The sequence below is a fragment of the Crocodylus siamensis genome, chromosome 10 (genome assembly GCF_052110815.1).
Source record: "Crocodylus siamensis isolate JL-2025a chromosome 10, ASM5211081v1, whole genome shotgun sequence".
NCBI classification, from domain to species: domain Eukaryota; kingdom Metazoa; phylum Chordata; order Crocodylia; family Crocodylidae; genus Crocodylus; species Crocodylus siamensis.
The window spans coordinates 16,250,915-16,275,641 of record NC_143404.1 but is presented as its reverse complement, the minus strand read 5'-3'; the positions used below and the strand labels follow the sequence as shown (position 1 = coordinate 16,275,641).

Here is a 24,727-nt window from a genome sequence, read left to right as displayed (position 1 = left end):
CTTACCTGGGGTTTTTTCCCCTATCTCAATCTGTCACGTTTGATTTTGCTCTGTAGACTTTTGCCCCAGGATAATTTGTCACCAGGTACCAAGAAGTGAAGTTAAATATAGGACACCAGGAGCCATCTGCTTTACCAAGCCAAAAGTTCTCTGTCATGATGTGCTAATCAGATTTTCTGCTTTAGGTGTTTAGGATTTTAATCTTCCTTAATACCGTGGTATCTTCAGCAGATATGCATTACATGAATGGAAAGGGCAGAGCCCCATTCTGCTGTTCAGAGTCAGACAGTTTCTATTGCTATAGATCTCTCTCCTATGGACACCTTTGCTCTTTGTTTATATATTTATCTCAAAGATATGCCATTGCTCATCTGTTTGGATACCCTGATGTAAAAGAAGTTCAAATCCTAAACAGTTTGACAAACTTCATCAGTCTGTTGTAATGAGTCTCTTTTGAATAACTCTCATTCCTTTTCTCATGGACAGAAGACCAAAATGATTAGAACCAAGTCCTAGACTAATGGGTATATGATGTGGGTAACATCTCCACGGTGTATTTCCCCCTCCAGTACCATAAAAAACACCTCCGTGGAGTTTTATGGTAGAAGCTATGTAGCCAAGCAAAGGTTGGAAGGACTTGGATACCAGCCCTGATGGCCTGATTTCACTCTGGAAGAAACCTCTCCTCCTTGGTTAGAAAATGTCTCAGCCCTGTATTGAAAGTCGGGACTGAAATATGTTGGCAAAGCTGTAAGGTGGATATTTGTACCTGGGTCAACCTGAAGGTGCTCAGATACAACAGTGGTGTCCAGTGCCAGAAAAGGTAGAGATAAATTAATGAGCCACAAGTATACTTGGAAATAATGAAAAATAAGCTACCATCACAAGTATCTTCACGTTCTGAATGGCATGTCACTTAAATTTTCAAGCAATACCCCTAAGCAATACCCCGAGGCCCAGAAGAGGGCAGCATTTTCCACTTAACTGATCAGCTACTTGGCATAGGGGGTGCATACCTGTGTTCCCATCTCCTGTTTAACAAAAGAGGCAGGTGGCCAATGCAATACATATTTTCCCAGGCTGCTGCTTTTTTTTTTTTTATTTTAGACATTCAAGGTGATTTTTCTTCGGGAGTGAGAGGGAAATGTCAGTTCTCCACGCTGTCACGCCTGTTAAAGCGACAACTGCAAAAGCAAAAAGGTTGATGCACATTTATTAAAGCTGTTGTGCTCGGCAAAAGTTAATGTTGTGACTGAGTGATAACCCCTTTTGTAGTGTCTCCTAAGGTGAACTTAATCGCCTTACTAAAGTGTCACTTAGTAGCACTGCTGCCTTCTCCCGTTTTTTAAGTGCACAATGAGATCTCTCTAGATGCCTGTACCTGGAAATCTGTAGCCGAGACAGTTTTTGAAGCAAAACTTAGACAGCTTTATGCCCAGTGCATTGAAGCCAAAGAAGATATTCCAAATTCATAGTTTTCAGGCACAGCCTCTATGTTAGCACTTGAAGGAGTGTGAATGTAGGCTGTTTAAATAACCATCGGTTTCCTTTTTTGTCCACAGTTAATTTCCTTGCACAAGTGAAAGCAGCTATATAATGTTACTGCCATTTTTTTCTTGGGCATATTGACCATAGGCTCCTCAATTCTCATTTGAATACCAGGTATCTCCAGAATACAATAATTCTTAGATGTTCCCAGTTTGTGTCCAAAAGAAGTGGACTCCAGCAATAACATTTTGGATCTTGGTCTAAATTTCAAATATGCTGGAGTTGGGCATATTTAGACATGGGGATCCTACAGAAACCATTTGTAAAATATCAGTTCGGGGCTGGGTTTGTACTTGGAACACCACAAAAATCTAAAAGTTTTTTTATGATGCATCTTTCGTTGGAGTGACTATATACGGATGTGAAAGATGTTGGACAAGCTTTTGGGCATCAAGTATTCTTCAGCTCTGAAAAAAATGTGCCCCCTAAGTTTTGGTTTGGACCTTGTTCACTGGCTAAGAACAGCGAGTCAAAGAGCCTGAGGCTGAATCAATTCACTCTTCACAGGTTAGTCTAAACTGCATAGATTGAACACAGTTGAGCTGAACTCTAACTTTGGGGCAACGCATAGGCAAACCTGTGTTAGAAAGATGTTTGTTCCAAGCTGATGTCAAGGGCAAGACATGAGAAGACACCAAGTACAACCAGCCTCTAACCCTGTTTTCCTTTAAACCTGCCTCCATCTTGATTATACTCCATGGCAATGCAAGTTTGAAAGCCATTTCTCCAACCAAAGCCTCTACATCCTGAGAGAAGAAAACCAAGCCAGTATACAAACATCCTGAGGGTATTGTCTAAAGAGCTCTTATCTGTCCTTTCCTGTATCTGTGGACAAGATACATTTTGCACTGGTTACAGAGAATCTGGGGTTTGACACTGGATGCTGTATTCGAATGACACATTTCTGAAATCGGTTTTCTCATGGTAGTGCTAACATCCTTACTGCAGTATTTCTGACCCTGCCGGTAGAAATCCAGGCTCAGTTGCACTTCTATTGAAAATACGGTTCAACTTAATCGAATAGGCTTAATGCAGGACTGTAGTTGCTTATGTGTACCTATGGGATTTATATGTTGCTTACAGCTAGCATGGGTATCTATCTCCATGTCCCTGGATTTTGCTGTGTAGGCATACCCTTTAGCTACTACAAATGCAAGTTTCCACTGACCGTGTGCAAGTTGTGACTTTTCAAAGACTTATCATTTGGCCAAAGTTACCGGTGATTGACAAAAGCACATTCTTTGCTAAAAGGCTGCCCGCTAGCTAGATTTCAGGTCCCTGAGCTACAGCCCAGGAGCGCGAGAGCTGATAGAAGGTCACCAGCATTCTTTTTATATGGGGATAACCCACATATGCTTGGGTAGCCTCTTAGAAACAACTGAAGTGTGTTAGTTGAAATTTTCCAATTACTTCAGCCAGAGGCAGACGCTTCCTACAGAAGTTCACAGCCCAGTTTGTTTGCAAAGTTATCAACTAAAAGCAGTCTGTTATAATGGGAGGTTGCAGGTAACTAGCACTAGCAACCCTGCCTATAATTCACCGGCTGAACAAATAGAGCAATGGTCAATCTCTGCATTATTTTGACACTTCACTTGGGAAGCATCTCTCTCTCTGGTTATATGCCATTGTTTCTACTCCCTGATTGGGTGACTGAAACATATTAAGCCAAATAATTATCAGTACTAACTGTGAATGTTAAATACCCGTATACTATTTTTCTTTTTCAGGAATTGAAACCTTTTCACTTACGAATTGAGGAATTGCACGGAGTACAGGCAAGCCCAAAACTTTCACATGAAAAAAAATTGTTCCCAAAACATCTTTAGCGTTAAGGAGAAAAAAATGTGGAAAATCTGAAGAGCTATTTAGGATCTCTACAAGTGTTCATGGACACGGTTACTACAGTATGTGACCACACCTATTAAATGTGTGTGTGATTGTATATTCTATATAAGAACATCTAAACATAAAACTAGTGGGCTTTTTCAGGTGGTTTCCTTTTATTATCTCTCAAGTGAATATGCCTTTTTTCCAAGCCAGAGGTTTCCACGTATTGATATTATATAGTAATTGGAATATTTTCAGATTTAAGAAAAATACCATGCAGCTATTATCTCTTGCCTGCATTTGATTCTGTACGGAGGCATTCTTTTTTTCATAAGGTCAAGCCACTCTGTTATTTCATTAGTTAATTCAATTAAGCTGCTATTCAAGATCAAGACTTTAAAAATGGAGTCTTCTGGAGAAAATTGATGTGCTTTTTAAAACAACATTGGGGCCTGACGCTGCTATTCTTCTCCAAGGTAAGCTCCCGCTGGAATCACCTAGCTTTGCCTGCAGTGATGGTGGCAGCATCAGGTCCATAGTCAACTTAGACTTAAAAGACAGCTGGGATGGAGTGAAAAAGTAAAGGTAAACTGGAAATGGCATCCCTGCATGGGCAGGGAGAAGCATTAGTCAATTAAAAGCATTAAGTGTGTTGACAGAAAAGACCTAAATAATGCATGATAGTGGTAAAGTAACCCCACCTCCTATTTATTAATAGAATAGAATAGATCAAATAAAAGGGTACCGGAAGAAAATTAAGTAGGAAATTGGTTAATTTTGCCATCAATATTTCCCGGACTATTTTCTTTCTTTCACGCTTGCACACTGAAAAAAAAAAAAAGCAGTGAAACTTACCTTCCCTCTGAGGGCTGGCAAAATCTAAATTTCCTAATACAGATGTATTTCTAGTTAAAGATCAGATTAAGTTGCTGTGGCAACCGACTAGATAATGTAATGAATATGATTGGTAGCTACCACTTGGAATTTTTAGTATCATTTTCCTTGCCTTTCCAACAGGTTTTATATGTGAATACCTAAGATAACCCTCCCCCCATATTCTGGTCATCTTCTCATGTCCCTACACTGCATTTGACCATTTTGTTACACGTTTGTACATGTTTATTGCAAGATCTTTCATTGTACATGTGCATTGATGCAGCGGGCATTGCAGCCGGTGTTGCATAGTCTGAGGCTGTGTGCCACAGTCACAGATTGTAGAACCAGTAGTATAGCCCCACTTCTTCATTAGTTGTTGGTACATAGGTGGTTAAGACATCGCCATCTTTGCCATGGTTTGTCAGCCCCTGGTGGTAAGGTCTCAGCTGTTGGAACATCCATTTATGCACTATCAGCTATTTTCTTTAGCCTCTCGTTCCATATCTGTAGTCGTAGCTCTTTGAGTGTGGCATCGAGAGGCTGGGTGCTGGTGAGGAAGCTCCTGCGTGATTTCAGACATTTATGTGCTGTGTTAATGACCCAAAGAAAGAAAAGGGACCCATCTCATCCCTTGTACTTTTACTCCTTCCTATGCAAAGTTGCTACCATCAAGAAAGTGAATGGAGAATTGTAATGTTGCCATATTTTGCACCCAGTTCTCGATGACACAAAGCAGAACAGGATCCAGGAAGTGTTTAATTTAACTATGTGCCTGCAGCAAAATAGTTCTCTCTAAAGATTATGGCAGTACTCAGTCGGGCTGTGCGAAGCTTTGGTTTGATTCGGCCTGATTTGGTGGCCAAATCTCCAAATCGAATCAGAGGACCCTTTAATCTTTCCAAATCAAATCAGAACCTTTCAAATCAATTCGGAAAGATTTGGTGATTCAGTCGTAGATACAGCTTTAAACGTTTTTTCTACATACCTCTAGGTAGCAGGGGCTCATGAATGCTGTGTTGCTGGGGTGTATGGAGTGTCCCACAGAAGCACAGGCTGGGGGCTCCCCAGCGCGCTCGGCAGCAGACCCAGAAGTGGACCAGAAGCACTTCCAGTCCACTTCCAGGTCCACCAGGGAGTGTGCTGGGGAGGCACCCCCTGCCTCAGTGACTGGTGCCTCCTGGGTCTGGGGAGGGGCACCCAGGATCCCCCAGCACGCTCCCCAGTAGACTGGAAGTATTTCCGGTCCACTTCTGGGTTCACTGCCGAGCATGTGGAGGAATCCAAATTGAATAAGTCCTGCTACACACACCCCTAGGACTCGGGTGCCAGCTGCCACCCTAGTGATACATTTCAAAACCCAGCACAAGCATTAAAACATTCAAAATTTCTGACCATACCATTACTAGAGTTTTCTTGAGACATTTTGTGACTGGTGAGAAAAATGACAAGTTTGATGCTACTGGTCAGTTCCTCAGGTGTATGCTGAATCAAATCTACGTGTGTTTCGGGCTGCATTTGTTTTTATGGATTTTTTTTCCCCCTCTATCATGAGCAGTGCAAAACTCATTCCTAGAAGTTGGCTTCTGGTATCATGCATAGTTAAGCTCCAATGCAGAAAATTTGTAATTAGTTATGAGGCACTAGCCCAAAAGGCACCCAGTTGGATTTGTCTAATTCCACCGCAGATTTGCAGCTGTTGGAGAAAGACATTATTTTTACTCGTCTAAGCAAATAACATAAGTAATAGTAAGTATGAAATAGTACTCCTCCATGGTATGAACCAAATCCTCAGGAAATCGCAAGGCCTATGGATGCAGGACAACCCCGCTATCATTAGGACTATCAAATTGAAGTTTTCACTTCATGCAAATAAGCCTCTGCATGGCCTTATCACAAGGGTCGCTACTGGACCCAAACACTGCCATTTCAGGTGGGTGTCCACATTCGTTACATCCACATCTAAAACATTCAAGAATTCCTCCTTCCAACCCCATCCCCCTCCTCAGTGACCAATAAAGCTTTCTATTCTGTTTTGATGTTTTTTATGTAACTTTGGCTAGTTCTTGATTTGTCACATGCCCTCTTCTAGGACATTTAAGGTCCCGGCTGGCAGAATTTTAGATGATGGGATAAGCACATACTACCCCACACCTTCACACGGTGCTTTGTTTGCGAAGGTGCAGCCATCTGACCTCAGGAAAGGGACTCCAAGCTCTAGACCAGAACAGGTTCAGAGGGATCCTCACCGAAAGGAGTAAGTTGAGGAAAGGCAGTTTCCAAAGCCTAGTGCAAACGAGAAAAGCCTGGAAGAATATGTGTGGGGAAAGACTGTAGGCTAACACATGCCATATTAGCTTCATAGGACCTGAATCCAGGCTGAGAACTAGATGTAGCGGGGGAACTGGAGTTGCCATGCCAGCCTTTCTCACAATGTTGCTTCTGGCCTGATTTTTTTGTAAGAAAAATTAACCAAGAGGAAACGTTAAATCTGTCCATCTCTATACTCAGGACAGAGCAGCTCCCATTCACACCACATGAATGTTCATACAGAGTGAAAAATGCTCTGTCCTAATCTGTTTTTTATGCATGCGCTGCGCAAGAACTCCCCTAAGTAGTGGAGCGCAATCAGCCATGGCAAGATCTTCTGTCATTCTATTAAGTAATAGAGACAAACTTTCATTTATGGGGTCACTGAGGATACTATAAGCTTGGAGTAAGTACGACAGTATTTGCCTTGGAGAAGGTCCACTTGAGAACAATGCTACAGGATGATTGGAAAGGGGAAACAAACTGGTCTGCCATTTAAAAACCTTAAATCCAATATCCCAGTGACTTCCTGTGCAACATTGCTGTAAGGTGAGGACAAAAGAAGCTTTTTCTTAGCCTCAGTCAGATAAAATAGAAAACTTGCCTGCTGTTGTAAACTAACCTGGCACACCTTGCTGAGTTTTTGTGTCGGAGAATGATAGATTGCATTAGTTCGCCCCCTCTAATGTAGTGGCTGTGTTACACTGAAGTGTGTCCAAATCTCTTTGCTATGCCACGATAAAGTACTTGTTAATAACTGCTCTGCACTTGTTCTAATTAACTGCTGTATTTTAGGCAAGTAGTACCTAGTATGATGCTCTACCGTGTAGCTCAATGCCCTAGGATCTTTTTGAATGGTGTATTGTGGGGCACCTACAGAATTATGGAGGTCCAGCTATCAAATTTTCAATGTGTCCTCTCCTCCATGTTGTGCCAGCACCATTTTCCAGCTGCTCTCAGGCTACATGGCAGAGATGCTGCCGACTGCTGTGATTATGACCATCGCTAATAGGAATGGGATAATGCACATGTTTTGGCAGTCATTCAGCTGGCTGGATTTAGTTCAGTGCCTTCAGACAGCTTTAGATCCTGTGATAATTCGGCCACAAGTAGAGAAGGGACAAGCGAATAAGTCGGACAGTTACTTCTGCGGAGTATCTTTCTGAGGCAGTGTTATTTGGAGTGCCACTTTTAGGAGTTGGCCACTAGCACTGCTTGGTGGGCTAACTCATGGTGGGATGACCAGCACCAGCTGTACAACTTCAGGGTGCAGATGGCTTTCCTACAAGTCTGCTGAGAGCTTTTTGTTGAATTTTTGGACCAGAGGAGTGGTTTTAACTATACCTTAAAGAACTGCGAATGACACTTGGGTGTATGGGTTCTGTACTTGAGGATGCTCCACCAGCTTTTGCCTCTGCATCCTCTCCATTTCCAAGGAATTTTTTTCCCTTTCCAAAGCCATAGTCTCCATTTTGAGCTTCTAAAAGTCTCTAGGAAATCCTCCCTCTAGTGGTCTGCCTCTGAGGATGCCTGTTGCAGTCCCCAGGTCTATAAAAATGCTCCGTCATCTTTCCTAGCCCTTTCAGGTAACAAGTCTGTATGCGTTGTCCATAGGATGCGGCCTTAAAGTAAATCAGCAATGCAAGTATTTATCATTCCAACCCTAATTTCCATTACAGCAATGATAAAATACTTCTATCTTCTCTGCTCACCCTGACTGCTGATTCCTTACACTTTTTACACTGATAATTTCCCCTTGTGTAGCACCCCTTGTGTAAAAATTGACTGGGGCAGGGAAGAGGGACAGTGGTGTCTATAGGTGAGGGGGTGGTATGCGCAGAGAAATAATCCAGAAAAAGGCAGTTGTTTCAACAAGTCAGGGTTGATGGGGACCTGCACTGACTTTATGGGTGTGCAGTGGCAGCAAGGGGGAGGTGTCATAGGGTGGCCGGCCCCCTTAGGAGGAGTCAGCTGGCCTAGCTGATGGCAACAGCTGTGAGAAGGCTATTCATGTGGGAGTAAGTCACCAGGAGTTAGCCCCAAAAAACAAAGCCACAGAGTGCAAACATGAGAGAAGCGGTGGTGAGCTGAAATGTGTGGACAGCAGAGGAGCTGTATGAAGGCTAGAGCCACAGGGGACCTCTTCCAGTGTCTGGGACAGGACAAGAAACCTTTCTTCGTTTTGTTTGCTTAAAGATGCTGTTTAATGCTGGGGCCATCTGAAGGACCACTCGGAGAGCAAAAGCCTGCCTGAAGAGGCCCCTGGGCATGGTAGTCCACTTTCAGGAGGGTAGAAACGGCATGTGCACTGCTGCAGGAAGTTCCTACACAGGAGGGTTTTACCCTGGGACAAGTTCAAAAATGCAATGGGTAAACCAGAATGATAGGGATTTCTGCTGCTTACCAGTGGTATCATCCTAGCTGATGCAGGAGGAGAACGAAAAAACAGTATCTGAGCAATCCTGAGAGCGCTTGGATACACCACGGTAGACCACTACTTTTATGCTTTTCCATTCTCTTTAATGCCACCCAGAGATGAGTGTAAAGTACACTACAAAATAACCACAGTTCGGCAGTAATTGTTCCAACCAAGTTTCAACTGGCCGTGAATGTCTCCTGTTGTTATAAGGCCTTCACGTATCTGTGTGTTGGCAGTATTTCTGAACTTTGATTTTGTGCTTCCTACAAACCCTGAAACCTTGATACGTTTCAAGTCAGATGCAAGCCGAGACGGAAGGATTTCTTAGGGTGCTATCTTTTTATTGGCACAGCTGCCTAGTTGGGACAGATTTAAACAAGCTTTTGAATGCAAGCCATTCTTTGTCAGGTCTGAGCAGTGAAAGCCAGAGTAGCTGAAAGCTGTGGACATTTATAAAACAGTAAGCAAAGTTCCTTTTCCCTATTGTTTTTTTTCCTCTTACCCATACAATAACTGCACTTGCTATGCACTGTGTGAGATTTATTTTTTGCCACTGTGATGCTGACCTCTTGAATGAGAGGCAGAGAGAGGTGTCCAGGAGATTGGGGGGGGAGAAAGTGTTGATAGAAAACGTAATATGAATTCAAATGAAGGTGTACATGTTTAAGGCTTTGATGCAGACACCATTTTGAATATAGGGGAAGGAGGTAAGCTGGTGAAGAGCCTTTGCCCAGAAAAGTGTCATTTAAAATCCACTCCCTTTTATCCGCGGGCAGTGTCCAGTGGGCACAGGCGGTGGTCCTCCCCCAGCCGTTGGCTCCTCTGCTTCCTGCTGCGGGAGCTGCCCCCAGGCCAGGGCGGCAGGGTGGGCAGAGCCGGGCAGTTGAGGACGGTCGTTTTGCAGAGGAGTTGCTGAAACTCTTGGCCCCGGTTGCAAAACAGCCCCTGGCCGGGGGCTCAGGGCCCGGTGGAGTGGGAACAACGTCGGCCCGATGCCCTGCCACAAACAGCCACCGCTCCGCTGGTGGCACGCATCCAGGAGCTTCCAGCCAAGATTTCTGGTCTGGGTTTGGGAGCAACTAGAAGTGTGACTTGTGCCCCAGGGTGGTGGTGACATGCCGTCCTTGCCCCGGTCACGCCAGTGCGGGCTCGTCAGCAGCAATCCCCGTTAGACAGGGTCCATCGCTGGGTCCAGAGCGATGGACTTATCTCTAACTTGTGCAAGAGCTTCCACTGACACACCCGGAGGGTCACAGCTGGTGTCCAGCAGCTCTTGGCCCCGGAGGGAGGTCCCAGGGGGTTGGGAGAAAGCGAAGTGCCCTTATGTGTGAATTGTAAACCAGCATACGATGGTTACTGGTACAACACCCCCTGCCTCTTACCAATGGCTAGTACAGCGTCAGAGTGTAGCTCTTAGTCTACAGTTCTTGTGTAATTTCTGAAACTGCCTAGCTAATGAAACTCTTAGCTGCCCAGACAAATGCCTGGTCAGACACCCTAGCACAGTAAGGCCACATCCGTACGTGCAAGTATCCTTGCAGCAACACATTCGCACAGGGCACACCTCTGCATGTGCCCTTCATTGCAGGACAAACTGTTGCACAACAGGCAAACTGCCCTTGCCCAGCTCCTCCCAGCAATTCGGCCAGGGAGAGCTGGAGGTTGGGGCCAGCACCAGTGTTAACCCCAGCAGTTTTACCTGATGGTCTGGAGCAGCAGGGGCACAGGTCTTGCAGCACAGAGACCTGGCTCCAGCCCGGCCTTCAGCTGTGCTGGTGCACACTTGTTGGGCACGTACCACGCTGCTTTTTCTTCCAGTTTTTTGGATTTGTGTGTTTTGGGGCACTTTTTTGCTACCAGAAAATCCCAGTGGTAAATTTTGGCTCCACGCTGCAAATTTGCCAAGTGGCTGGTGGTGCTGCAAACTGCGTGTGCCTGAGTATCTGGATGCAGCCTAAGAGTCCAAGGCATCTTACTATGAGGTCTTGGGTGCTTGTTTTGTGCTTTATCTCTGTTGTGTTTTGAGAAAAATTAATTGCTGCATCATTCTTGGTTGTAGTGATGTCACTGTTAAAAAAAAAAATAGCAATCAGTTTCTTGTATTATGGACAGGTAGTGAAAGTGTTACTAGAGGCCTTCTTTGTAGTACCTTATCTGTGGTACTTCTCTACTTGGCACTGTGACCAACTCCAGGAGCACTCCCTTTTCGTTTTGTGTGGCAGTGTGCTAGAGAGATCTTCAGTGGAGTGACTTCTCCAGATTGTCCATGCAGCTCTCTGAAGACAGCAATCAAATCCAGAAGCCATGCAAGAGTCTACATAAAAGCATGAGGGGAGGAAACCAGCCTCATGTAAATAAGCAATGAATATATCTGTTTGTTTCCTATTCTTTTTGAGATTTCAGCAGTTTCTACTGCTCACTTCCACTTAATATTTCAACCTATAATAAGAGACTGCAACCCATACATTGGAACTGGCTTCTGTGATGACAAACCGAGGGCTTAATATGTCTCAGTTATAGCAGCTTCTGTCAGGACTGCCTGGAGTGAAATCTGTAGGATCACCAAATCATGACCTCAAGAGTTGAAGCAGGCTGGAGAACAGGTTTACTAGACTACTTCTGGCATTTTAGCTCATGGCTGCCATGGGAGTGATTAGTTAATGGTATTAAACAAAGCAGAGTAGTACTCCATGCGAACACTAAGTGTTATTAGTGCAGAACAGGCAGGATGGAACTTGGGTTCCAGGTCATGTTTATATGCTGGAAAATGTTGCAGTCTTTTCATGAAACAGATCCTACTTTTTGTTGGCTGGGTTCTCACTCCTGATAGGTGGAAATGTCCCTTTTATTACCTATGAGTTGCAGGCGTTTTTGCAAAATGGCATTTTCCAACTCACTAAATCTTGGCTGTTCTAAGAAGGGTTTTACTGAGGTGAAAAATCAGTTGGCAATGATCCATATGGACCCTGAGATATTGTAAAGGCAGAAGATCTAAGACCCAGCCCATTGTGACCAATGCACTTTGGAGGATGTTATTCTTACCTTAATATCTCAGCTGACAAGCGAATTTCAGGTTCTCAGTATTTTGTAAAGAAGGGCCTCACTACTCCTGACCTGGTATGATGTACCTAATATCCTCATTTTTGAATGCACCTGCCATCATGAAGTATGCATACCTGGTTCTGTGCTCAACTTTCCTTTAGGGAAGTATCGTAAAAAAAATCTAGATCTGTCCAGAAAAATATCACTTTAGGACTGAAAAGCCACATCACGATAAAAGAAACAGAGCTATGTTTAATCTCTTTGGCTGTATGCAAGCTATAGTTAAAATTTGTACTTGCAATTCATTATCCTATTCCTGTGAGCATGATTTTAGTCATGAGGTCTTGTCTGAGTCCATGATGGTCAATGGGAGTTTTGTCTTTTAGATCAATAGCAGAGCATGCCTTAGCATGGGCAGGGTTTTATTTTTACTTTTCTCCATAGCAAATTATAAAGAGTTTATTTGAACAACCATAAACAATCATTATGCAACTGAAAATTTATTCCAAGAACCTATGTAGTTCAACCTTTTTGTGCGCTGAACCCCTTTTTAATTTAGGCTGAAATTGGTACATCAGTGTAAATTCAGAGTAACTTAGCTGAACTCAGGTGCAGTGAGGTGTAGCTGAACTCAGGTGCTAATTTGTAATTAACTAGGTGGTTATTAATTGTATGTATGCATCTAGATTTTTGAATGTTTTTTTTTTTTTTAAATGACACACACACCTAAGGAAGGGTAATGTGATAAACAAAAGCTTGTTTTTTGTCTATACCACCCAAGCAGTTGGTTCAATAAAAGATATCACCTACAAAAAAATTATTGGCTTTAAAAAAATGACAAGGTATTCATTCATGCACTCACCCTTCTTTTGAAGAAATGGTTTATAAATTGTGTCCCTTATTTGTTTGTAATTACTGGATAAAATGCTGTTAATGCATCAAGAGCTAGCATCTAAATTATTACAATATAACTTAACGTCAAAAAGCCTATTGCTTAAAACTAGAAACTAACCTGGAATAGTAAGTTTGCTGTGGTTACGGCCAAAAAGTCAATATTTAACAACAGGCATCTTATGGGGTGATTTGAGATACTGGAAGATGCCTCTGCTTAAAATAGGTAACAGCTAACAGAGGTGTCTGAGATATCACAGTGGTTCTGGAAAAAATACTAACTCCTTATTAACAACCATTGTGGTCATGAAAGAAAAAATGTCTTTAGAATGTGATCTTAAATAAATATCATAACCAAAAAACAGGGCTAAAAAGCAATAAAGGTTGCAAAGTTGAACGTTCAAATAAAGGAAATGCCAAAAGGTTATTTGTGCAACCTTAGTTGGGCTGCTACCGTGAGCTGGGGTCAGGGTGGCGTCAGGTTCTCCCCAGCAGGGGGCTGCACGGCAGGCAATGGTGGCACTGGGAGGAGGGCTACGGTGAATTTTGGGGTGGTTGCAGTCTCCCCCCCCCCCATTACCCCCATCCCTGTGCCACTGATGCCCACCCCAAGCACAGCCTGGTGCTGCCCACCCCAAGCACATATTGACAATCGGGCTGGTATCAGCCAATATGGCTTGTTAAAAATCGGCCATCGGTATCAGCCGAAAAAATCTGTATTGGTGCACCCCTAATTATTTCACAGGATTCCTGCCTCAGTTAATGCCCACAATACATGGTGCTCGTTGACTGGATAGCTATTCGATGTTTCTTCTTATCCTCCTCATTTACAGGGTAGTTTTATTAATTATAGTGTAGGACCAAGATTCGCCTAAACATTTTCTTCACAGACAAGATGCGTCATATCTCCTTATCAAGCTATTAGCAAAGAGGACAACGTACAAATAAACACTGTTACATTTGAAGTATACTTTGCTAATGAAGGAAATGTATTCCAGACTAAAGTGGGGTGAAAACCAGGAGTTCTGGTGCACAGAATTAGTTTTGATTTTGACCTATCTTGAGTGGAGCTGGACTTGAGGATTTGCAGTTTCCCACCCTCCACGATGGGCATCTATTGAGCTTACTTCTGTGACCAAGTAGTGTTCCTCCAGTTTCCTTGCTCTGGCTGTGATGAAATTTCATTGAACCCGAGCTGGTTTACCCACAGGATAAACCAGCTCAATCAACTAGCATTTTACAATTGGACTTTTTGTTTTACTGTCATAATTCTGCCCAACTCCAGACTATAGTGCTTTCTAGAGGGATGACTAAACAAAACCCTTCATCTTCATCTGACAGTATTTGGAGCTGTCCTAATAAAGAGCTGAACTTCAGTAAGCTAGCTCCTGGCATTGACCTCAGTCTTATGCAGGCGTTAATCAGGAATATTATCGAGTAAGAGTTACACCAGTGCAAAACCAATGCCTGGGAGATCAGAATCATGCCTTATTTTTACTGGGCTGAGACAGGAGAACATAAAGCTAAAATGGCCCTGTACTATGGAGGTTTTTGGATTTTACCTTGACGCATCTGTATGTTAAGGGTATATAACCCTGAAAAATTTCCAGCTCTTATTCTTGATCATCACAGAGGAGCGCACAGCACAAGTCGGGGAGGGGTTGAGTTCCATCCACCTGTGAGTTCTCAGCCATGGTGCTTGATGTAACACACGGGGATTATGGGATGCCCAAATCAGGGAGGGCGGCACAAAAGATCATGATGTTTGCTCTGCTGTAGGCTTTCTTATTACACTGGTGTGATCTGCCAGAGCCAATAATTCCCTTTTTGCCTCCAGCACAAAGGATCTGAGCACTGGTGTTTTTCCAGCTACTTCTTTCTTTTGAGTGTATTTCAGCCCCTCCATTAATGATTCAGCTTTTGCTGCTACTATACTTGCCTTGAAAGAAGGCCATTTTCTAAGTTTTACATTTAATAATCAATAAACATGAAAAAGACAATGTTTGCAATAGATACATAGGGAAAACAGCTTTTAAATATACCGCTTTGCTTTTATTTGGGGCACTGAAGTTTTCTTCAAACACTGGATATGCTAAATACCCAAAGGAAGATCCCTTATCAAATAAATCTATTAAACATACTATAAAGGTTTTCTCTGGCATCATCCACTTGCCTCACACTTCATATAAACATGAAGTGCGTTTCTTTCTGAGGCCAGCCAAAGAGGGAGAGGGCACAAGGGTTGAGGTAATTAAATTCACTTTTGTACTGTGTGTGTTAAACTATGGTATGGACACCCACTGCAAAAGAGGGGCTTATGGTATACATCCAAAGAAATACAAATGCCACCCTGAAGAAAGAAATATTTCTTAGTGAGCTAAAGCAAGGATACATTTATTTAAGTGCCTTGGCTAAGGTCAGACAAGAGATCTGTGTTACATTCATACGCATATCTCTCAGGTTCCTGACCCCCAGGTTTTTGTTTCCAGCGCATAATCCTTCTCCCCTTCTGACAATTACTGTTTGAAATTGTAAAACTTAAAAAGGCGTTTCAGGACATTCAGGGGACAGAACACCAGAGGGTGGTTGTAGAGGTATCAGGGCATATCTACACACACTTTGACACACACCTAAACTTAATGCACGTTTGCCTTAGTTATTCATGCCTAAATTTTGATACCTGCAAAAGCAGGTATCAAATTTAGGCGCAAATAGCCTAAAATTGCCATTTTTAAGGTGATTAAGGCTGTGCACATGTAAACCCTTGCTGTTAATGTGCCTTAAAAATGGTTAATGTGCTTTAAATTGCCATGTGTAGACGTGCCCACAGAGTCCTAATCGAAGCCTTGTAGCTTACTCGGGTTCAAGGCGCACTTGTCTTTCTTCCAGTTCCCCCCTTTATAATATAGACATGAGACTGAACGCCAATCAAGCATTCTTCATCAGAACAGTTTTTGATACAAAATCAGTTTTCCACCAAACAAGAGTTTTTTTCCTTGAAAACTTTTGGTTTCCAAAAAAAATGTCTAGTTTTTCTATTGGGGAAAAAAACAACCTAGCTCTGAAAAATAATGCTTAACCTGCTTGTAAAGACTTTTGTGGCTCGTTGACAGAACAATGCCAGAAATTATTGTTTTAAGTATTAGAGGTCTCTTTGTAGACATCAAAGGTGAGCTTTATTTATTTATTTATTAAAGGAGGAAAAGTAGTAACAGCTTCCCCAGACACCTAGAATTTCGTCCTTCTAGTTAGTCATTCTATACTACCTTTTCAACACAAAGGTTGAGTAAAAAACAGTGGATGTTTTTTCAGTCCGGTGTAAAGTAACTATCATCCATATTAACTCAGGGATTGAGCCAGTTCTGACTAAAGCTATTAGTTCTTTCCATTGATGCACTCTGAGTAGGATTAGGCCCTTATGTATCTTTGAAATGATTGTGCAGGATGGTCAGTCTCTTGTTGCTTGTTCCCTTTCTCGACAGCACTTTCTTGCCCTTGGGTGCTGTAGGACGATGGCTCGCTATGGTTTTCATATTGTGGCCCCTTTATCCATACCTGTCCCCTTGCCCTTTAGCATTATGGAAGGCCAGGATATTGTGGATACCCTGACAGTTATTTCCAACCTGCCCCATCCCATGGGTCATGACCACAGGAGGAAAACCCAGGATTATGCGTTAGGAAACATGATGTTCTAAATATTACTCCAGCGTCTTGTCATTATGGTCCAAGCCCTGCAGCTTGCTTTGAGCCAGCGCTGTGGATTACTGGAGCTCTTTAAATTTTAATGAAGGTGGAGCTGACATGTGGGCCTGCCTAGCTTTTTGTAGCTCCATAACACTTCCGGTGTCCTTCAGCTTGACCTTTTCTCCGCTAAATTTTCCCGTGGGCCTCCTTAGTTGTCCTCCCCACACCTTGACTTCCTAATGCACAATAGACCGTTGCAGGCTCACGAATGCCCATCTGAAGTGTGGAAATCGTGCCCTCAAACCTTGTTCACATGCCTGGACTCAGCCGAGGAAGCTCGCTGCAAGCAGGGTTGCTAGTGTCTGTAGGGGCCTTGCTTTGGGTGATGCTCTAATAAGGTACAACAGTCACTGGAATGATGCTCCCTTGGCCAGAGCAGCATCCCTTGTAGGAAGGAGCCTCGGTCTCTCCCTGCCCTTCCCTCCCCCATCTCTCCTCTTTCCCTCTATCTTTTATGGCTGTTGCCATGGAGCCTAGAGACAGTTCGGCTCTGCAGCAGGGGAGGGAGGAGGAGAAGGAGGCGGCGCTTGCTGCAAAGTCCAGGTTCGCTCTGTGAGCTCATCACCCTCCTCCTCCAAGGAGGGAGGTGGCTGAGGCGACTGCTGCTGCTGCCTCTGCTGCTGCTGTGAGTGGGTGGGTGGTTTCCATCCTCAGCATCACCAAGCAGGAAAAAAAAAAATCCCGGCAGCTGCTGATGTTGGGCGCTGAAACAGCCTCCGTAGCAGGGAACATGGATGAAGCCTGCACACCTCTCGCTTTTCAGCAGCTTCTGGTTTTGACATGGTAAGCAGCAGCAGCAGTGCCAGAAAGCCCTGGCTTTATTAGTTGCAGTGCTTGAATTAGGGGATCATTATTCTCATGCTGATGATGTGGTGTATTTCTGATCTTGTTGCTCGGAGTATCCTCATTGGGCTTGGGAAACTGACTTTCATTTGAGCTATTAGGGAGAGACAGAGAAAGGGAGAGGGAGTGGGGGAGGATGGAGAGAGAGAAAGATGGAGAGGAGGAGGGAGATGTGGGCTGATTAGGAAGTCTGGGCAGAAATGTTCTGGGAATTCATCTTTACTAACCTCATTCTCTGGACCATTTTCTTTTTCCTGGAGTTGTCGTCATTTTCCGTCACCTTCATAAAATGGGAAACATTGAAGGCAATTGCTAATTAGAAAGGAAGGTAATTTTCAAGGGCTTGGTTTGATCCCCTGGAACACCTGGGTTGGGCCTCAGTGAAATGGCACTGATGTAGTCAGTGCAGCCAAGCTAAGATGAGTTTAAAAGAAGCGTATCTGATTTGTTTTGTTTGCAGCCTGGATTTGCCCATGTTGTTCTGCTGTGGCATTGCTTTCGTGGTGAATGACTTTAGAAAGGATGCTGTTTGTAGCTTCTTTCCGCATAAGGGGTGGGTATGTAAATACACACACCTCGAGCTGGGTCTCTTTGTACGTACAGCACATGTCTTGATCTCACTGCCATTAACTGACTAAACATCCCACTTGGGCTGATGTGTGATTTATTCTTTGGTTACTGAGTTATTGTCCCTTGGTTTTCATTATGGCCACTTAGGACAGATCTATATCATGCACTGGGTCTGCTTTATGGCACTAAAGGCTAATTTGTAGCCTGTCTTCATTTGTGTCCATGAGTATAAATGCACGGAAAAGACCCAACATACACCTTGTAGGCTGGGAAGATAAAAACATGTGTTTTCAGTTTAATAGCTTTCAAAAAAAGGGCAGGCCATATTTTTTCAACCCTGTGGGTTTATACCGTACAGGTGTGCCACACACCAATATATCATGAAGGGGCAGATCCTTACTAAGTGTCCTGAAGTGAGCCAAATTCTCTCTGGATGTACACATTATCCATAAGTGTGAAATCTGGGAGGCAAGTCAATATGATATTGGTCATTTTTTTGCCCAATAATGCTGTATTTGATGCTTCAGTCCTGGCTACATTTCCACGGATAGCTGTTATTCCTCCAGTATACAAATGCCAGGCCATTACAGTTTGTGCTGAAGATGATGGCATCAGCTGTACAGCCAGTCACATTTTCATTTCTATTACTCTGGTGGCAATCTGTAGTAGTTCCATTGCCGTCCACAGGGCTGTCCCTACTGTAAGAGAAATCGGGTGTATAGTAGTGTCAGCAATAGGAGGACAAAAGTTATGCCATGTAAATGGATATGGCATTTTGTGAGGGCCAAATTTAGTCCTAGCATGAGCAGGTGGAATGAAGTCAATGGTTTTCAACCAAATTCAGGCTGAAACTTATTGAAGAAGGAGTTACTCTGAACCCCACAGGGGACTGGCCATCCGGGGAAAACAGGAGGCATTTCCACTGGGGAAAGACAACTTCACCTCCATTGGCAGCTTTGTAAGCGTTCTGCCGGCAGAGGTGGTTGAGGGGACTTTCTGAATTGGTGTAGGCCCTGGCTGTAATCTTTCCCAGGACAGTATTGTTGACTTTTTCTGGGCTTCTGTGTCTGTCAGTGGAGCACCCAAGGATGGAGGCAGGAACTGCAGGCACCCTGCACCCCTGTAACCTTCCTTCCACAGGCCTTGCTGATGTTGAGTTGGCCATTCTGCAGGGTTTCGTTCTGGGGGAAGTTGACCTGGCCTTTGATGTGAAGTTGACCCACTTATTTGTACAGCGCCCAGCACAATTCTGAATGGGATATCTAGGGCCTAATGCAATGTAAATAATGCTAGTACCACCTGGGGCTGCCTTTCAATTATTTCCATCCCCCCTGCTTCCAAACACATTGGTTCTGTTTCCAATGGTTATTTCTAGTGAAACAAGCTTTCTAGCCAGGGCCTTTTGTCTCCTATTTAAGAAGATAACACTAGTGCAGCATAAGAATGTAGCTGTGCATAGCAGAAGTGACTAGCTATTTTCATTTCTAAACGCATGGTGGGGCCTGCTTGACCTTTTCTTATTATCAAGCAGCTGGCAAGAGGCTGAATAATTTCTCCATTATTATTACACAGGATAACTGACCTCCTGGTACTAAAATCAGGAAAACATTGTGTGACATTTCTGGGCATCATTTTGCCAGTTTGGGTTTCAGGTTTTGTTTTCTATTACCCATCCATTCCCTTTTATCTTGTCAGTTGATAGTCTGCATAACATGCTTGTCTTCCCATAAAAAGGTAGTGGGCTGGCTCCTGCTTGCACAGGGACTAGTAGAAATCACGTGCGGCTCAAATGAAGTCAGTGACCTTAAATCTAATCTCCACTGGTTTTATTCTCAATATACTGTAATGGAGTTACAACCAGGGTACAGAACCATGCAATGAAAGAAGTACCAAGCCCACTGGCAGAGCTAAATGAATGAGTGTTTTTAAGAATGCTATCCGTAACAAAGACATTCTAATCCTAATATTGAAACCAATTCCCTCTGTGCCTTTAGTCAGTCCTTAAATTCGTCCTCCTGTGAAATGGGCATAATAGCCATTACTAACTTACTGAAAAAACTGGCTTGGCTTGAGGATGTATCAGCTGATGTATGCAGAGCAAGTGCACACAGAAAACACTGCAGATAAGTACAAAGATAATGAAACTTGTGTATTCATCATTTATTATTGCAGTTTGTTTTACATGCTGACATGGGACCTGGTAAAACAATTCTAATTTATTTTGATTATGAATCTAGTCTGATTGGCTGGAAGGCAGTATCCCCAGCTGGGGTTGGCTAAACGGAAGATGATTCCTCTGTGATTCATTGGCTGCCAAGGGAGGTGTCCAAAGCATGCTTTTAAGGGTTGCCTATAAACCTGTAATTTTGGAGGATGTTTCATAAAGTAATTTTGGTCTGCTTAGTTCGTTTGGAGGCCTGGTGCAGGCTTGCTAGTGAAACACATGAAACTGTGATTGGTTCATGCACTGTTGCAAACCTCCATGTTCTGGGGCTTGCAGATAATGGGGACCCCAGGGACTAAATGAAGTGTTTAACACTGTGTACTGCATGGGTTCAAGTGGCATGTGGTGCTGAGTACCAGCTGATTCATGCTGACAGAGCGGTATGTCTTCCAGCGTGGGTGAGACAAAGGGTGAAGTTACATGTTACACTTTGACCACACTAAATCAGTGGAACGTTAATAGGTGTTGAAGTAAGAACATGCTGTGAGCAGTGTCACATTAAGGGTTAATAGTGTTTCTTGCCTGGCAGCACTGACCACTAGAGGGCTGGTGAGCAGGGGTGTAACGAGAAGCTAGGATACCTGGGCTCTATCCCTACTCTAGGAGGAGGTGGGAAGCTGGAAGCAGTGTATCCTGGGATGCTGGATGACTGCAAATGTTTTGTTTTATCTCCATGGAGCAGACTGAAGTTACCCTAACATAAGCTAGGTTACACAGCTCAGAGTTAATACCTGAAGTGATCAAAAGCCCCATATCCACTCCTATATTTCTGTACTGCAGCTTAGTGCCCCCCACTCCAACATGCCACCATCCCACATGGCAAAAAACCTGCCCCATTCTGATCAGTGCCGAGTCAGGACCTAATCTCAGGAGGGGGAACATGCCCCTGCCGTGCCCCCTCTACCAGTTGCCTATTGTCAGAGGTCACCTAGCATGAGTAAACCAGCTTTAATATTCACGTTTAATTCTGGGAATGCAGGCATGTGCCTGCAGTGGTCAGGCCCAAGCCAGGTGGGGCTGTCATGGAGGTGTGGCTGCAGCCCCTGGACATCTCCCACCTGGATGCCTTCTACCTTCCAAGGTATCCAGGGGCTGGAGCTGGAGCTCCACACACTGGGCAGAAGCTGCAGGGCTGAAGCTTCCTGCTTCCCTCTTCCCCCCTGCCCCCACCCAGAGTGGTGTGGCACAGCCATAGCAGCGGCTTCTGGAGGTGAGTAGAGCAGAACAGGCCTTGGCCAGCCCACTGCTGGTTGTGCAGCTGCAGCCCTGGGTACTGCACAGGGCAGGGGACACAGCAGCGGCAGCTGTCAGGCTCAGGGCCCACCAGTACCTCTGAGCTGGCCCAGGAACCCTGCTTCCCAGCCAGCCTCCACCTGTGCTGCTGGGCTGGGCCTGGCCCCCCAGGCCAGCTTCCCTCTAGCCTTGCAGATGCCGCAAAGGAAAGAGAGGGCTACTCTGGTGCCCCCTGGCTTCTAGCCTGAGCCATTGCAGGCATGTACCTGCATTTCCTGAATTAAACAGTAATGTCTGTGCACTTGCAAATCAGTTCAGGCTTTGCAGGTTAGACTAGTCTTTGCAGGTTAAACTAACCTGCAAAGATGAAATCAGTTCCAGGCTCCAGGTTTTTGAATGTCTGTGCCTAAACCTACTGCGCATTAGCCTAATAACACAGCGCAGTAGGCTATTAGCACAGTTTTTGCCATGACACACTACTGCACAGTGTTGTTAGGCTCATATTCAATAAGTGCCTCATGTAGACATGCCCAGTGTTTACTTGGGCATCATTGGTGACTCATAGGGGGTGTACATGTGCACACACTGAGTGTGGCGGTATACCCCCTATGAAAAAGTGCTGCTGACAGTGTTGGTGGCACCTGTGGGCGGTCGCCGCTCGCCACCCCCACCCCTGCCGCTGACACCGCCTGTGGCATCTGTGGGCAGTCAGCGATTGCCGCTGGCCACCACAACACTGCCAGCAGTGTCTGTGGGTAGTCGCCGCCCCCTGGTCAACGCTTGCCACGCCCTCCCCCAGCTGCCGACAGCGCTGGCAGTGTCTGCAGGAGCTCCCCATTTACCACTTCCATTTTCCCGCCACCATCAATGCTGCCACACACACCCCCAAACACCTCCACATACATCCTCCCTCCCCCACAGCTGCTGGGGGCACACATCATTCATGTTGGGAATTGATACTCCATATCAGTGATGGTCATCACAAAACAGCAGAAAAGTGATAGTGCTGTGCTCCTTCTAGAAACCCAAAGGCAAATGTAGTGATGGATGCTCACAGAGGCATAGAGTCTGTGTCATGCTGTGAAATTAACTCCTGGAGTTTCCAAGTACTTATTGGCATTACATCAAAACCTGGGTTTGGGTTTGGCCATATGTAACTCACTGGTCAGTATATATGAAAAGTCCTGCTCTGTGCCAGGGTACTGTGACTGGCCTTTTTCACACAAACTGTAGCAACTTATGCTTTTAGCTATCCCAGGTTCACTGTTCTACGTAGTGGCTATACCATATCGTGCTGTTATTTGCACATGCACTTCCCTATGGCTGTATTGTTCTTCCTCTGACATAGTCTTGACTTGTTGGTATTCCTCAATAAGCAGTTAGTAAGGCAAGGGAGAGCAGGAAGAATGACAGACAAAAGAGTTCACCTTTTGAAATCTCACATGAATTAGCAACAGAATGTGTCTGCATCCCAATAAAAGCACCATCTCATGCCTTCTTGCAGTAAAACTCTTAAGACTGCTTCTACTGCACTATTTATTATTATTTTCTTCATTAGTGTTCATTGTATTGATTTACTTTTATTTACTGGCCTCCACAGCTCACAACTCGTAGCATCCAAAGAAACATATAAGATGTTATATACATGGTTTGAGACATGGAATGCACATGTCTTCAGTACAGCAAGAGGGCTGGAGTTGGTTTTTTTATTTTTGGGAGGGGGAAATTGCAATAAAGAGCTTTCATGTAAAGGGATATGTAATTTATCATTGCCAGTGATGATTTATCTCTTTCCACCAAAGTACAGGAGGCTTGCTTCCTCATTCAACACTTAATGCTATTTGTTGACTTTGTACTGTTCTCCCAACTTGGGAAATGCAGGTTAATGTCAGCGTTCCTTCCGTTTCTGATCAGTTTCATTTTGTGACCCTATGCATAATGCCACCATATTTCTGGTGTACAACTGTCAGGGGCTTGTTTAAATCCAAATAAAAGTTTGTCTTCATTGACTTTATAATGTAATTCTTTGTATCGATAGACTGGTTGAGAAGTGTGGTGGGTAGGTGGCAGTGTGAGTTAGGTGTTTTACTACAGCTCCTGGTGAGCTGTAGTGAGCCAGGAATGAGCCAGGGGCCATCCCAAATAGGCATCTCCTCATTTGGGCCCAAGAGTCAGAAACAACAGTCACGTCCTTATGTGCTGTCGACTACAGAAGCTGATATGCCTCAAGCATTCTTGCCCAATGGTCCTCCTAGGCTCAAAACAGACCATGGCTGACTGATGAAGCTGTCTAGCTGATGTACCTTCTCGAAGTTATACTGATTTCAAGGGAACGCTGCAGATTTGTACCCACTGTTGATTTGGCCGCTACATTTTTGAAAGTTTATCTTTACAGCCTTAACACTGATTCTCTGTTGTGCCCAGAGCCATCACTGATACCTGTGCAAAGTGAACATGGAAGGCCCTGTACTGCCAATCCCAAGCACCTAAAATTATTCACTGTAATGTATTTTGGGTTCTTTTTTATTTGCCTTCTGGTTTCTGCACCTTTTGGGGTCCAATTAGGGTTTTCTGTGCAACCATGAGTACTAGAAACTCCATGTAAAAATGTAGTTTTTAGCTAAAAATTGCCTGTTTCCAGGACGTGGCATTTAAAAGAAAAAATGCTCTTATAGGACTCATGACATAGTTTTGAGAATTGGCGAGACTGAATGCTGGGAAATCAAAATAGTGTCATTTTACATCAGCTTCCCATAGTTTTAAATGAAGACACAAACGGGGATAGAGAAACAGAGAATTTGGGGCTAAAGTCTTCAACAGCGGATCAGGTCCAGCAGTAAAAAGAATGAAGTGCAAATATTTCCATGAATTCAGTTCAGTTCAGTATGATTTGTGGGGGGTCGTATTTGTTATTCACAGGTTTGTGGTGTGTAACTGAGCAAATGTCAGAAATCCTGAAAGCTCTATAAATTTCAGAGCTAATGTTTATTCATCCAAAAAGAAAAACGTACAGAAAGATTATTGTCAGTTCTCTATTTTAAAAAGAGATTTGAATCCTAAACTGTGGGGGCAGAAACAGAGCCATGTGATTTTAGATGACCAATCACGTAACACAAATGAACCAATAACAGGATGAGATGAGCCATTAATAAACAATCCCTATGATGAAAACTACTCTTTAAATATTTACAAATACCAAATGC

General features: G+C 43.9%; 1 protein-coding gene across 3 annotated transcripts in view; it reads left to right on the top strand.

Moving 5' to 3' along the window:
* Positions 1-17,146: 17,146 nt before the first annotated feature.
* JAKMIP2 (janus kinase and microtubule interacting protein 2) overlaps positions 17,147-24,727 on the top strand; it is a 125,660-nt gene continuing 118,079 nt past the window's right edge. For 2 of the 3 annotated variants that reach the window (XM_090064690.1, XM_090064689.1), the window contains exon 1: positions 17,148-17,437. The gene's annotated coding sequence lies outside the window, so the exon portion shown is untranslated. Of the gene's footprint in view, positions 17,438-24,727 lie in introns of all 3 variants that reach the window. The other variant, XM_090064691.1, reaches the window with a different exon arrangement.